The following is a 14675-nucleotide window of genomic DNA, read 5'->3' on the forward strand; positions in this document are numbered from 1 at the left end:
CCTTCCGCGTGTTTACATCAGGCTATGTAAACACGGAAACCATTTTACATTTCTTTTATAAAATAACTAATGAAAGAGCCTCTTCTTACAACGAAGGAAAGCGACGTGCTTGTTGTTGTTGTTCATTTGGCTTTTCGGCCGTGTCTTGAATACTGGGAAAATTAAACTCCGAAGAAAAATTAGGAAAATCTTCTTCTTCCATTACTGTACTCAAAACAAACTTAAAGAAACTGAGTTACTGCTAAATAAATAGCAGGGAGAACTCCGCGAGAAGATTCAGCGTGAAAACCGTGTTTACATACGCTCATGTAAAATGGTTTTATGGCCAATCAGAGCGCGCGTATAAATTTCTTTATCATAATCATTTGAAATACAATTGATGTGTTTTAATGTTAGTCACGAACCACCAAACTATGTTATCTAGAAGTATTCTCACTCGTAGTGTTAGCGAGGATCACTCGCTTAGAAAATCAAGAATGAAAATACAGATGATAAATCCTAAACTCGAAGGTAAATAGTTCATGTGCAGTGCCTCTGCATTCATTTATGAGAGGTACTTAGAGGATGATCTCAAGTAATTGGAAATGATGCACGGCAGAAATCGCGATATTTAGCTCATGGTCGTCTAGTATTTTATAGATGTTATTGATGACTCGAAAATCGCACTTTTGCGATGATCTTGTGTGCGTAGAAAAGGCAATTTTCTCTTTCGAAAATACTAGGCAGTATATTTTTTTTAAATTTAAATTTGAGTGATTTTTTTAGTACGTAGCTCCCTCAGAGAGCATGCAACATCATTTCATAGTCTGACGCAGATTCTTAAGAAAGGACTTTTTTGTACAAAAATGTTTGAGGGTTTTTAGAAAAATATTATTAGAAGTAGAAAAACGTGCGTTGTAGAATGAGTTTATGATTTTTCCGCAAACTACGTATGTTTATTGAATCTGAGGCAATGTTAACATCGTGCATCAATTCAGATAAATTTTTACTATACAAAATGGGTTTAGGTAGAAGTTTAACTGTATTAAACAGAGGTATGGTGTTTTCATTTATCTTTGCAAAATATATGAGACGATGTGTCATTTTTGGAACTGTCTAAATTTTACGCTGAAAAGGGTCTTGTCCTGCGGCTAATGCGGTTAGACGGTATGTATAACCCTACCAGGGCCGCAGCCAGACTTCAGAAAACGACGAGGCAAGTTTCGAGCACCGTAGGCGCGAGCCGCTAGAGGTTCTGGGACACGCCCCCCTGAAAATTTTGAAATCTAGAGGCTCAGAAATGCTCTTTTAGCCAATCCGATTTTTTTCTGGGGATTATTTTCTCAATTAAACGTTCCTTCGGGAAAAAAAAAAAGGCCAAAATCACGACGAGGCAATTGCCTCGTCTTGCCTCAAGCTAGCTACGGCCCTGACCACTATAACGAAAACAAAGACATTTAATTTGGCTAAGGTCCTACGGAATCATATTTATTTGGCAGAAAGGTTCTTCTTTTTGCACGTGGGATAAGGATGACAGGTGACCTGTGTGTTTCATGATCTCTAGTTTTTTCATGCAGAATTTGGGGAATGGCTGAGCTTATAATACCTTCATACTAAGCTTGGACGGAGAGGCCAATCGGAATATACAAGGCGGTAATGACAATAATTGAAATCGGTGAAGAACGCCGCTCTATTCAGCGCTCAAGAGAAATCGGATCGATTTTCTTAGCCTTAACGATCACGCGAAAAAGTACGAGCGAGTGTTATTTTACCTGAAACTCTACCACCAAATGAAAATCAGCAAGAAAAAAGAACATTGCACCGGATCAACCCAACAGCAACTCCATTAGGAATTACCCTTATTGCTTTCCTCTAAAGCTACAGTGAATGCTCTAAAGCTTAAGTGAATGCGTTTCAGAACAATGGCTATTAATTATAGACTTTTAAACATAATTTTAACTTTAAAAATAATTTTAATAACCGGTTCGGAAAGACATTTGAAAACCGTTCGCTGCAAAATGGCCAACATTTTAACCGTTAGCCGTAAAAGCTATCTTCTCACTGTGACCTTCGCAGTCGTGATCTCGAAGGGTCTAGCCTGATCTGTTTTATTTCAGCCTATCTTTGGGCAATTTAGGCAGGTTCATAGTTGTTTCACTAGAGGATTCATTTTTCTGCCAATTTTTAAAAGCGTCATTTGAGAATTTGTTCATGCCTGGCGTACGTATATCGAGTTATGGATGCACGCGGGAAGTTTGGAGAGCACGCAAAATGCGTAAGAGTATCTCGAGGCGCAGCCGAGAGCGACTCCAGCCTTATGAGTGCTCTCCAAACTTCCCAAGTGCATCCATAACTCGATATACGTACAGCTAAAAGCATGAGCAAATTCTTTTATAACAGAGCGACAACAAGGATCCGCGCGAAGAAGTCTTTTGTTGTGATAGAGTGCAAAATTCTCACAATGCACAAAAGAAAGTAAACAAACGTCCCTATTGGCTGGTAAAAAACACGCCACATTTTATACTTTGGTTTGAGCGAGATCATTTGATCCAGTGAACCGATAACTGTGAATGAAAAGCTCAAAATTTACGGAGAAAATGGAGCAAATCAAAGCCAAATGAACTCGTGTCAATTTGCGACACGTGCAACTTCCGAGTTTTTTTCGGGTTTGAGTTTGATGCTTGTTGGATCAGGACTTAAAAGGTCAATGCTCATAGAAAAATTGGGCAGTTCTTCGCTGGTCTCTTCCATATTTCAAAGAGAAGGAAAGCTGCACTGCAGCTTCACAGGACGGAAACTCTTAAGCCAGGTAAAAAAAATGCTCACGTCATCTTATTTACGCACGGGCGTGCGTAAATAAATATTTTTTCATAGCGGCTCAGTAGGACTTATATTGGGCAAGCACGCGCGCAATGTTATAAACAGTAATTAATTCTGGAAAAGTTAAGAAAACGAACGCCTCCATAGTAATAGTTTATCGTCCTTCATTTCCCGTAAATTACGGAATAAGCCTTCCATTCTTCATATGACTTTTCCAATAATCCACCCATTACATCAACTACTAGCGTCAACTATCATCTAATCTTGCGACGATAAGCCTTAAGCTTAGCTCATCGACTCTCAGCACTGTGGGATGCATATTTTTAGAGGTACCTTAATAGAATATTGATCATACACTTAATCTCTAGAAATCTTCACAATTTTTGTTAAGATGACACAAATAAATGATATCGTAACCTGACGTTTGTGGATTTTACGCTGCTTTTTTTTAAACCAATAACTATTTCAATTGCAGTTTTATAATAAATGGAATGCAATATCAATTTTCAAAATCAAAAATTTCAATTCATTTCATTTCTTTTTTCCAGGAATATAGACGCATATCGTCAGGGTTTTCGGCTCGTAAAATACTTTTGTTGTTCTAGAATACTTGTGCAAGACTAAACATCACATGCTGGTCACTGGCTTTATATTAAGATAAAACTATGAGTCATGAACAAATGATTCTTGGCCTTTAACAATGGGAAAGTTTTCTTACTAGCGATCAAAAATCTTTCTGTATTTCCAATGCGGATAATTTCCTGAAAATTCTCAAAGTGATTTAATCGTTGATTATGTTTCATGCAAACCCCAAAACTTATCTTGAAAATGCAGCAGAACTGGTTATACATGCTCATAGTAGTGAGAACCTGAAGATGTTTATTGAAAAATTGCCCATTTATTAAACGGAGTTTAGAGAAATCAAACTTGTGTGAAACGATCTTCGCGAACAACATATCCTCCTCCATGTACATCTTTCCTGAGAGCATGCATCTATTTAAGTCAAACTCAAATAGTCATCCATAGGAATGAATGAACTTACGAAGCATTTTATTTGTTACAGCTTTAAACATTATCCAATTGAAGAGATTCACTTCAATTGGATAATGGATACGCGGAATATTTTAAACAAACTTTTGTTTTAATCATGAAAAAAATATTTGTAAAAATTATTTATATTAGAAAATAAGTAAAGAATACCTTAATACCCCGAGGATATAACCAACGTGGGGAGGATAATTTAATATAGCAGACTTCAAGATATGTCCAGAATTAAGCGAACGTCAGATAGAGCTTTAGAAATGGCCTTTTACCTGATAAGTTTGAGTGTCATCATTTCCTGTTTGCTGGATAATGTCTAAATGTTACAGGGAGAAGTTGCATGTTAATCACTTTTGGGAGTTAAAGGGTTAAAAGTAACTGGTCAGAAGACTATGGTTTGCTTGGCTATCCATAATAACAACACAGAAGGCTTTCCTTTACTATTAACTCTGGCAAAAAGATCTCTTACCGCCGCCGTCTGTTTAGCCTCCAAGCAGCGAGCAGGCTCTCGTGTTTGGCCTTCGCTTTACGAACCTTTTTCAAGCACAGTCGCCTACTAGAACATCGGCAGCCGCTTTAGAAACAAGCTCCTCAATCAGGTCTCTTATCATAACAGATAGTAGAAGCAACCGTTTGGAAATCAGTATGTTGCGTTACGCCCAAAGATAGGATTTCGACTTAAGTGAGCAAAGGTCAATCAACAAGCGAGGGCATGACTTAAAAATCACAATCATGGGTAGTTTATGAAAAAAATTTACTCAATTTTGGCATAAAAAATTGGTCCTCCGAGAATTTTTCCAATAATACTTCAGTTAACTAATATTTAATGCATATTTTCCGTAACAATGGCTTTTCAGCAAATGGTCAATCGCTTTGTAGTCAGTTTCTTAGCCATAAAGCAACTCTGAGTGATTAAATAAGTTTGCCAAAATTATGTCATAAAAAGCCCAAACAATCAAAATACGTTTCGACAGAGAAAAAGAAATTTTAATAAAATTTTAATAATTAACAGACTGATGAATGCTCTTCAAATGGAATAGCTTTAAGTTCGATTTGGCGAGAAATTTTCGAAGAATAAGGTCGAGTGAACGATTTCCTTCCTCTAGAAGCTCGAAAAGTCGAGTCGACATTCTTGTTTTGCTGTCTTTTGTACTTAAGTCAGCTTAGCTTTTAGCCAACGTTGAACTTCAATAGCATGCCGGAATAATTGTATGATCTGAACAATTTTAGATCTTTAATTATTTGTTTGTGTCTCCAGCGCCTACAGCATGTGCCTCAACCAGCACTGCTACAACTCCAATTGTGACACCTCCAACGAGAGAACACTCCTCAGCAAAGAGAGCGGCTAGAAGTGATCCTGGCCCGATGAGGAACAGGCAGAGCATAGGGGTAAGTGGCCTTGGTTAAACGGTACGGCGATCACGGTGGGATATTAACAGTTTGTTTAAGGGGCAAAGTATCCTGTCTGGTTTACTTTTCCTAGAGAAGCGGCAGTCTGAACAGAGTCAAATGCTCCCACACACCTCATATTAGACAGGTGATTACGGTGAAAGATTCACTGATTGTTTAAGAGATAAACTACTAGTAAGCTGTTTTTTTCCTGTCATAGAGAAACCGCAGACAAAACAGAGTCAAGTTCTGGAAAACACTTCATAAATATCGCTCAGTCTATGTCTTTGCAATGCACACATACACAATTAACTGACCCCCGCTAACTTTAGAGATCGTTTTAAGGTTGAAAATAAAGGTTTATCTCGTTTGAGGGTTGCCGACTAATTTGGCTGGTCAAAGGCTGGATCAATGTCAAATAGTGTTTAGGATGGCAATCTTAGTTGTATTCAATCGGAAGAGCGACACAAATCTAAAACCACATTTGAAAACATACATTTTAGTTCGTCCACGATAAATACCTTTTAACGCTCTTGAATTTTACCTTCAACCAAAACCCATTGGCAAAACTACAAGTTACAACATCATTGTTATTAATTTTTACATTCGATTTTATTGTATGATGATACTTCTTGGATAAAGGCCCGATTTGAAAAAGCCGAAGATCCAGCGCGTCTTTCTACGAACAGAAGCGTTTGTTCAAGTGCCGGGTGACTCGCTTTATTTTTTCTTAATTTTTTTTTCTTTTTTTTGTGGCCAAAAATTCAGCGAAAGGTGTAAGAATAATGCACGTTTTTTTTTCCTTTTCATCTAACTGTACATACAACCAAATGTTTTCCGGGAAAAATTTGCTCCCAAATTAACCCCTTACAACCAATTCTTGGAATTCTTACTAACTAGAAAGCTCAGTTCTGCGTTTATCTTCAAAACTTGAGATCACGAGTTAAAAAAAAAGCAGACACGATATTTTATTTTCTTAGAATGTGGAGATCTTAAAGTTTTCTACAAAACAAAAGGAGAATTGTTTAAAATAAAAGAGGAAATTGAAAGTTTTGTGGTGCTAACCGTTCGCGGTTTTGCTGCCTGTAAATTCTTCAGCGTTATCGTTGTGAAAATACAATTGGATTTGCGTTGCAGCTTATTTCAGTTTCGAAAGCTGAATGAAGACGTCGTATGAACGGTCAATCTTTTAAATTTTTCCGGATCGTGTGGGTTTGTTTGATTTCATAGGGAAAGAAAAATAGCGGATAAAACTGTAATTGCACAAAGCAAGTACGTAACAATACAAAACTATTTTACAAAAATACACGTTTGGACAGAGAAAAAGAAATTAAAAAAAATAACGAGCACGGGTTCACCGTTTTCGCTTTCGATTATCAACCATTCTGCAAATGTGAAGCAGTTTTACCAGACCGATCAAAGTCGAGCACGTGAAGTTCCTGATATCCACATTCGGTGTTCCCCCGCGCACGTAGAAATGGTGGTTTGTTTATCAGCCAAGTTCTGGGAAATATTCCACGTTACTATTCCCAAATCCTACAACAAACACCTTAGCCGGATATTTAGAGATAGCAACACCATTAATTACCACGCGTCTCAATCTGTTGACTTCCTTATAAGTCAACAGATTGTAAATTTGAAAGAATATTGTTTAGATTGCAACTATTGAGGATAGAAGTCCTAAAACCGACTCCCTAAAACTCGAAACAACGCCGCGGCTTACTCGAAGAAAAACCCTCGATTTTTTTGTTCGTCGTTTACTACAATTTTAATTTACCCTCGATAATTCGGACCCTGTTTGTCAATACCCAATAAAGCAAGTCATAACAGGAATAAGAAAAAAATTGCGTCTTTTTTTTTATTTTCTTCCTCTTGTTTTCCACTCCAAATAACTTAATATTTTTTCCTTGAAGGTTCGAGTCATCAGGGAGCTACTGGATTTTGTTTAACAGTAACAGAAGGCAATTTTTCCGGTATCACGGGTCAATGAACATGTAGTTTAAATGTCCACTAGCGCGATTAGGTAACTTCCGGAGAACAATCAGACGTCACCGAGACATGGATATCCCGAAAGACACTGCCACACTGAAGATTCACGTCTACAATAATAAACTTAGTGACCGAGATAGTCTCCTCTCTCGTTCCCGAAATCAAAGGCTGATCGTATTTTACGAAACAGAATTTTATATTCAGCAATCTGATGGGAAGTGCTTTCAGTTTCCTGACAAGTTACGTCCAAAGTCGGACAAACGAGTCAGAGCCAAACGAGTCAGAGCCAAACGTAAACGCTTTTAGCAACGACGAAAACGTAAATACGCAACAAAATGACAGTGAGAACTTCATCCTTACTCAAGATGGCGTTCGTTGCAGCGATTTAGAGCTCAACAGCGCTGATCAAAACCGAGAGAAAGCCGCGATCGAGTCTGTTAACGGCGCAACGTACAACCTACAAATACAGTTTCGCGATTCCACCGGTAATGTTTTGATCGGCGATAACAATAACATTGATTTCCAGCCATCAGGAAAAGATATGGGGAGCATTACAGAGGTCGATGCTCCTCCAATGGATATGACGAACCGAACAACGGCACCAGTGGACGTGAAAACCCAGATCTCTACGACAGCTCCAGTTGCGTACATTGATATCACAGCTAACAATGTAATCATCGGGGATAGAAATGAAATTAAAGTGCCGTCTAGAAGCGATCGAGTGTCCACATACGACTCCCTCATGTGTCATCGAAGACCGAACGATACAATTGACTTTAGTCAAATGAACGGCAAAACAGAGTGCTATAGGCGTTTATATTCGACGCCATATCGGTTGCCATCGCCGGGAGTTGCACCTCAACTTAAAGAAGTGTTTGAGCAAATGGCAAATATAGTCGATACGCTTTATCCTTTGCGGGACAAAGGGGAATGGAATGAATTTGACAAAAAGTTGAATCTGCTCCAGTCAGAATATGAAAGCCAACCAGAGATTAAGTGTTTTCTCATGCTCGAGAGATGTGTAAGGCTAACATACCAAAAACGATTAGAGGAAGCAAGAAAAATTGCGGATGATGTTTTACAAATTGTAAAAAACGAACTCTATGGGCTGTCACGTGAAATATTGGGTTTGTTTACAAATATTGCTTTAGCGAGCATATTTCGGCGTGAAGGGGAGGAAGGGAAGAAGCTAGGAAGCGCGAGTGATTGCCTCGAAAACGCAAAGCAAAGCGGCGAAAGCTTGAGAGGAATCAATTTAACGATTCCCAAATTTGCTCTAGCTCTACTTAATTACGAACAAGGGCGCCTTTGGTCAGAATTTGCCAAGATGACACTTAACCCTAAGAGTGCCAAAGCAGAGGCACGCAAGTTTCTGGGCTTTTCTATCGACCGCTGTAGAGAACTTTCGGATGAGAATCGTTTATATACAGCTAGGCAGGGCTTTGCTCTTCTTGATCTGGCGTGTTTATCTGTTCCCAATTCAAGGGCATCGAAGAAGTCGTCAGTAACACAAACAAGAAGGTACCTTGATGAGTTCAGTCGTAGCCATAATCAAGTCGAAGACACACCTGTAGCTGCGAAAATAAAGTACCTAATGATGGAGTCAAAACTTTGCATGCTCGAGGAGAATTATTCCAGCGCAGAAGAACATGCAGGTAAAGCTCTTAATAAAGCAAAACAATATAAATTTGAATTGGAAATTGGCCCAGCCCAAGATCAGATCGATCGCATTTGTGTCTCCAGTGCATCACAAGCTAAGCTACTGGTTAAAAATATTGCCAGCAGGTACGCCTACAATTCTACCACCACGACGGATTCGGATCAGAGCGCGTCCAGATCAGACTAACCTCCATGACGCCTTTCATATGATAAAGGTTGTGACAAGTTGAACTAGCAGGACTTTAAATAAGCAAAATTCGAGAGGTTCACTCTCCTATATTACTGAGGGTTTCACTCACTCAATCTCTTATATTTTCTGCTACACAAAAAGGAAAAGGAAGAAAAAACTCCACATTTCCAACTGTTCTAGCAAAATTATCTTTGCAACAGGGACCCTTCCTTATGGAAAAATTATATAAAATGTTTTATTTGTGGCCTTTGTAAATGGTGTTTTATTACAAAATATTGGAGGAATACAGAATTAATTTGTTTTAAGTAGAATTATCGTTAAAGAGACATTCGTGTTTATAGGACTAACATAAATGGGCCAATTCGATTATTAGATTGTGCTGAATTAAACACTTTCAACATTTTGAGGCCTTTGTAAATATTCCATTGTCGCATAGTTGACAATATACAGAATTTAATTATTTTTTGTTTCGTTTGGGGGGGGAGAGTAGAATTATTTTCACGAGAGACGTACATTTGAGTCAAAACTATGAGGCTAATTCAATCATTAGCTTATGCTTAATTAAAAAAATCTACCCTCTTTGTTAGCTTTGTAAATAAGATTTTCTTGCTTACAAAATTAATGAAAAATAGAATTTAAATATTTATGGTTTGGTGTAATAACCAATACAAGACACATATATGTTTATTCCTCCTAACCAACCAAGCTACCTCAGTCCCTTAGCTTACGCTGAAGCTAAAATTTACAAATTTGTGGCCTTTGTAAGTAATATTTCATGACTTACAATGTTTATATTTCATAGAATCCAACCGGACTTTAGTGGAATTATCTTTACAAGAGAAATATATGTTTATAAATGAAAACAGCCGGGCCGATTTAATCATTAGCCTATGTTACATAAAAATCTTTAATATTTTGTGGCTTCTGTAGATACTCAGAAAACCCCAAGAATCAATTTTCAAACCAAGGTAACTAATGTTCCATGGACATTTTTCTATGGTCTTCTTCTATGGTCTACAATATCAATACAATATCAACCAGATAAATGACGAGAATAAAGAAGCATATCAATTTGGAGATGATTAGTTGATTCAATACTAAATTATCCGAACCAGCATTATAAGAATTGTATGGTTGACAGAAAAGAGAATTACAAATTTGATCTGGGAGTTAAAGGGTTAGGCAAGCTCCTCTCTTTTAAAGAGGGGGACTGCGCACAAAAAGTGCAAGGATGAAAGGCTGAAGGAGGAGGTTTACTTCCTCTTAATAGGCTCATGGGAATTTGCCACTGAATGGGGTCGACTTTTTACGACTTGATTGATTAAAATTGGGTCGCTTTTTCAATATAGTTTCTTAGATGAGGTCACAAAATTTCAGGATTTTTGGAGAAAGAAAATTCTGGTTAGTATGGGTTTAAAAATGGCCTCGTTAAGAAAAAGCTTTATAAGGTGCCTAGATGCATAAACAAAACATTAATTACATTGGAATCACGAATTTGACTAGGGCAGGGTTTATTATTGACCACAGAAGAGACTTTAATTGAGTGGGTGTTCTGAGAAGCCGGCGGCATCATAATCAGAAAAAATTGACCCAAGTACCCCACCCCCTGCATGAAAGACAGTTGAAGTGTTTTTAAGCTCGAAACGGAAACAAAAGCTTCAAACTAAAGACCTAATAATATCATAAGTTCCTTTTATAGGATAAGTATACTAAAACATAGTTAAAAATTTACGGGTTGGATTGTTACATCACATCTAAGTGATAAGTAAAAATTGGTATCGAAGAAAGACTGGAAGTGAACGCACTCCTGGAAATGTTACGATCAAATTTAACCCACGATCTCTGCGATGTGGTTCTTGTCTTAACTCTTACGATAAACGTCTTTTAAAAGTAACGGTGTGCTAACATAATTAACGTGACAGTTTGATCGAATCACAATCACAGAACAAAGACGCAAAATTACTTACTTGCGGCCAATTTTTAGCTCGATAAAAGCGATTAAGTTGTGAGTGATACGCCAGTCTCGATAAAAGTGTGCAAAACAACGGGCCAAATGGGCCAAATACAGAAAATTATCACAATATCTGTATAAATACTTCCCCCATTTTCACCTTCGATTCAATGATCTGACTCTACCGTTGATCACGTTGGTTACCAGTTCCCCTATGTAATTAAGATAAATCCGAAAATAACCCTGTAACGTCAATCGTTTGTAGAAACAATGGCGGCTCAAAAGCAACCAGACTCACCGTCACAAAACAGTAAATATTCTATAAATGTTGACAATTGCACAATTGATAAGCTAGTAATGGGTGATTACAACACCGTGAATGACAACCGTTCTGGACGATCGAGACCTTCTTCTCAAGAATCCTCACCAATCCTCGATAGCGGCGAGTCGCCGTTTACGAAGGGAAAGCGGGTCTGTTTGGACAATTCCTCACGAGACAATGGTGAGGATACTGTTTCTGGGAAACGAGATCACCGGTCACAGCAACCGAAGAACGGATCTTACCTAATTTGGTCAACACGACTTTGGAATTTGGACAATTTCTCACGAGACAATGGTGAGGATACTGTTTCTGGGAAACGAGATCACCGGTCACAGCAACCGAAGAACGGATCTTACCCAATTTGGAGCAAGCTACAGGTATTGCAAAATATGTTTTTAGTAATTTGCACAGGAGTTAGACAGTGGCAGTATAGTGTGCTAATGGCAAGCTAGAGCAACATAGAGCTGTACTCTTTCATCCTGGTATAAAAGAAAGACATAGTTTGCAATGAGAAGAGGTCATATACCGATACAATATTTATGGAAGCTTTGGAGTGGCTGGAGAAATCGAGAGTACTCATGATCAACTTCCTTGCGTGCTCGGCCTCACGAGTACTTAAAAGAACTTTATTGGTCAATTCAGATCTCTACGTTGCCACGGAAAACAGATATTGTTGATACAACATCACTATGACGATAAAACTTATCCTTGAAGTTTTCGAGCAGATACCGGAAGTTCGAGATAAGAAATAGTCTCTACTCCCTAAGTTTTGATTATCATAATGTGCTTGTAGAGAATGTAAGATCAATCAAATACAGACTGATGTGTCTATGTGTACTACTTTTCGTTGATTAATTATCACAGATCTAATTCGCGTTTGGAAAAACCGAATATTAGAGAAATAAGACTTCAAAGTCTTTCAATGTAACGAAACACATCCATTCTGAGGATTAAGTTTCTTCTAAACTTTAATATCAATTGATAATAAATTGACATTAATATCAACTGATATTGAATTGATATGACCAGCTCAGGAGTACTTCATTCGAGCAACATCCAAACAAGACTTCGACACACGATCCTTTCAATGGAGAAAGGATTTTGCAATTTAAAGTCTGCATAACAGCAGTTAATTGCATTTTATGGCAATAATGACAAAGACGTTACCTCTCCTTGGATTCAGTCCAATTAGCTCCTCTCATTGACAGAGAGCAATGAAATATCTTTACATCCACAGAAGGCTTTCCTTTTCTGTAATACAGAAAATACTGAGTGTGGTTACTTTGCTAGCAATGCTAAAATCATTACAATGCGCGAAATCCAGCTATGAAAAGATGGTACAAATCTAGTGAGTGGCAGGATGGACGGTTTGAACCATGGACCAGCCGCTTGAGGAAAAAGTTGGTGCAACACCTAAAAGCACTTCACTCAGTTGTATCACCATATCAAGTAGTAGAAGCAACAGTTTGGAAGTCAGTGTCCTGCGTTACGTGTAAAGGATTTCGTTCACAGTAAGCAAAGGTCAATAAACAAGCGAGAGCATAATCAAGGCAATTTTGTAAAAGACATTTGTCCTCCCGAGATTTTTTCATTGTTCTCCCTTATTTTACGCATGACAGGTAAAAAACATTTTCAAACCGGTAAAGTAATCATTTTACCTGTTGAATTTTCAAGAATTCCAAGCAACTTAAACGGTAATAAGAGGTACTACAGGCGGTAAATGTTACTGGTTACCGCCTGAGAAGGAGAACACTGATTTTTCCCAATAATACTCCGGTTAACTTATATCGGAAGCTTATGTCCTAGAAGCGTCTAAATTCCCCTATATTGTCTAAAAACAAGCTGGGGTTTATTAGCAAGGGTGCAATTTTTCCTAACTATGGAATTAGAGGTTCAAGTGTTTTTCCTCAAAAGACCTCACAATTGATTACAAAGAGGCACTGAAAAGCTTCCAAGAATGAAGGATTAAGCCATAAACTTTACTGGGAAGAACTAGATAAGTAATGGTAATTTATTTCTCTTAAGGGGGGACTGGGATGACATTTTCTGAAATAAAATTAAGTTCAAATCCGCCCTTTAATGTGGCGGTCCGTGATAAAGCGGCGGATGCGAAAGGACATTTCGACATTTCAATATATGTGCCTTCAAGACAGCAAGAAGATGAAACATTGTAAAGGCGAACCTAAAATTTACTTTGGGTTTTCTGGAGTTGTATATTTTCAACATTGTTTGACTGGAGATTTGAGGCTGACTGAAAGTAGGGTCTAAATTTCAGACGTAAGGCTACACAATATTTAGTTGATGAGTGAGAAAGTTGAGAAAATCCAGCCGATAACGCTAAAATAACACCTGCAGCTAAATTGAAAGTGCGCAAAAAGATGTAGTTTATCGACTATACGTTACACAATATTTTTTTTAATGAATAAAGTACTTTCACTCTTCTAGTCAATTTGATTTTGTGCCAACCTTAATTAATAGTGTTAATGTGGTTGGCTCGTTTAGTAGACAAATTTGTGTAAATTGACCATCGGAAAAGGTTCAATCAATTTGTGTTTCAGTGTGAAGGTTTTATCTCGCATTTACTCTCTTGTGAGACTGAAAGCAAGTTGTCTCCTGCTTCTGGAAAATTTAGGTAGAATTATAACTTTTTGGGAGAAAACTGTCCATTTATTAACATAAGGAGTGAGCTGTTTGCAACCTTGTGCGTTCGCTACAAATTGATGGTTTACCTGTTGAATGCTAATTGCGTCTCCAGTTACGAAAACTAGGTTTCAGTAGTTCATTAAAAGAGCTCTAAAATGTTAAATTTCAATTAGATGCCATTTCATAAGAAGCCCAAACAGTCAAACACATTAAGACAGAGAAAAATAAATAAAAAAATTGACGTGTACGGGTTTCAGCGGTTCACTTTCGTTCATCAAACCCTCTGCAAGAGAAGCAGTTTTCCCAAACCGATCAAAGTCAAACACCTGAAGTTCCCTATATATCGGGTACTTAGTAATAGCAACACCTTTAACAACTACCGTGACCTCTCTGGTATCCTTAGAAGTCAACAGATTGTTAATTTGCAAGAAAATTGTTTCGAACAACAACGATCAGTTATAGAAGGCATACAGTCGACTCCCCTGAACTCGAACCAATTCTTCCTTAAAGGAAGCATGTAGTTTAAAGGTCCACTTGTGTGATTGAGCAACTTCAGAGAACCCGCGCACGTGGCCACCAGAAAGTAATCAAGTGTCAGTCATGCACTTTTTGATGGCAAATCGGGGTGATATTATTCATAAAGCAATTGCAAAACGCACTTTGGTTCCTTTGTGAGAAAAGATATGCGACAA

This window comes from Pocillopora verrucosa, chromosome 5 (assembly GCF_036669915.1).
Source record: "Pocillopora verrucosa isolate sample1 chromosome 5, ASM3666991v2, whole genome shotgun sequence".
NCBI classification, from domain to species: Eukaryota; Metazoa; Cnidaria; class Anthozoa; order Scleractinia; family Pocilloporidae; genus Pocillopora; species Pocillopora verrucosa.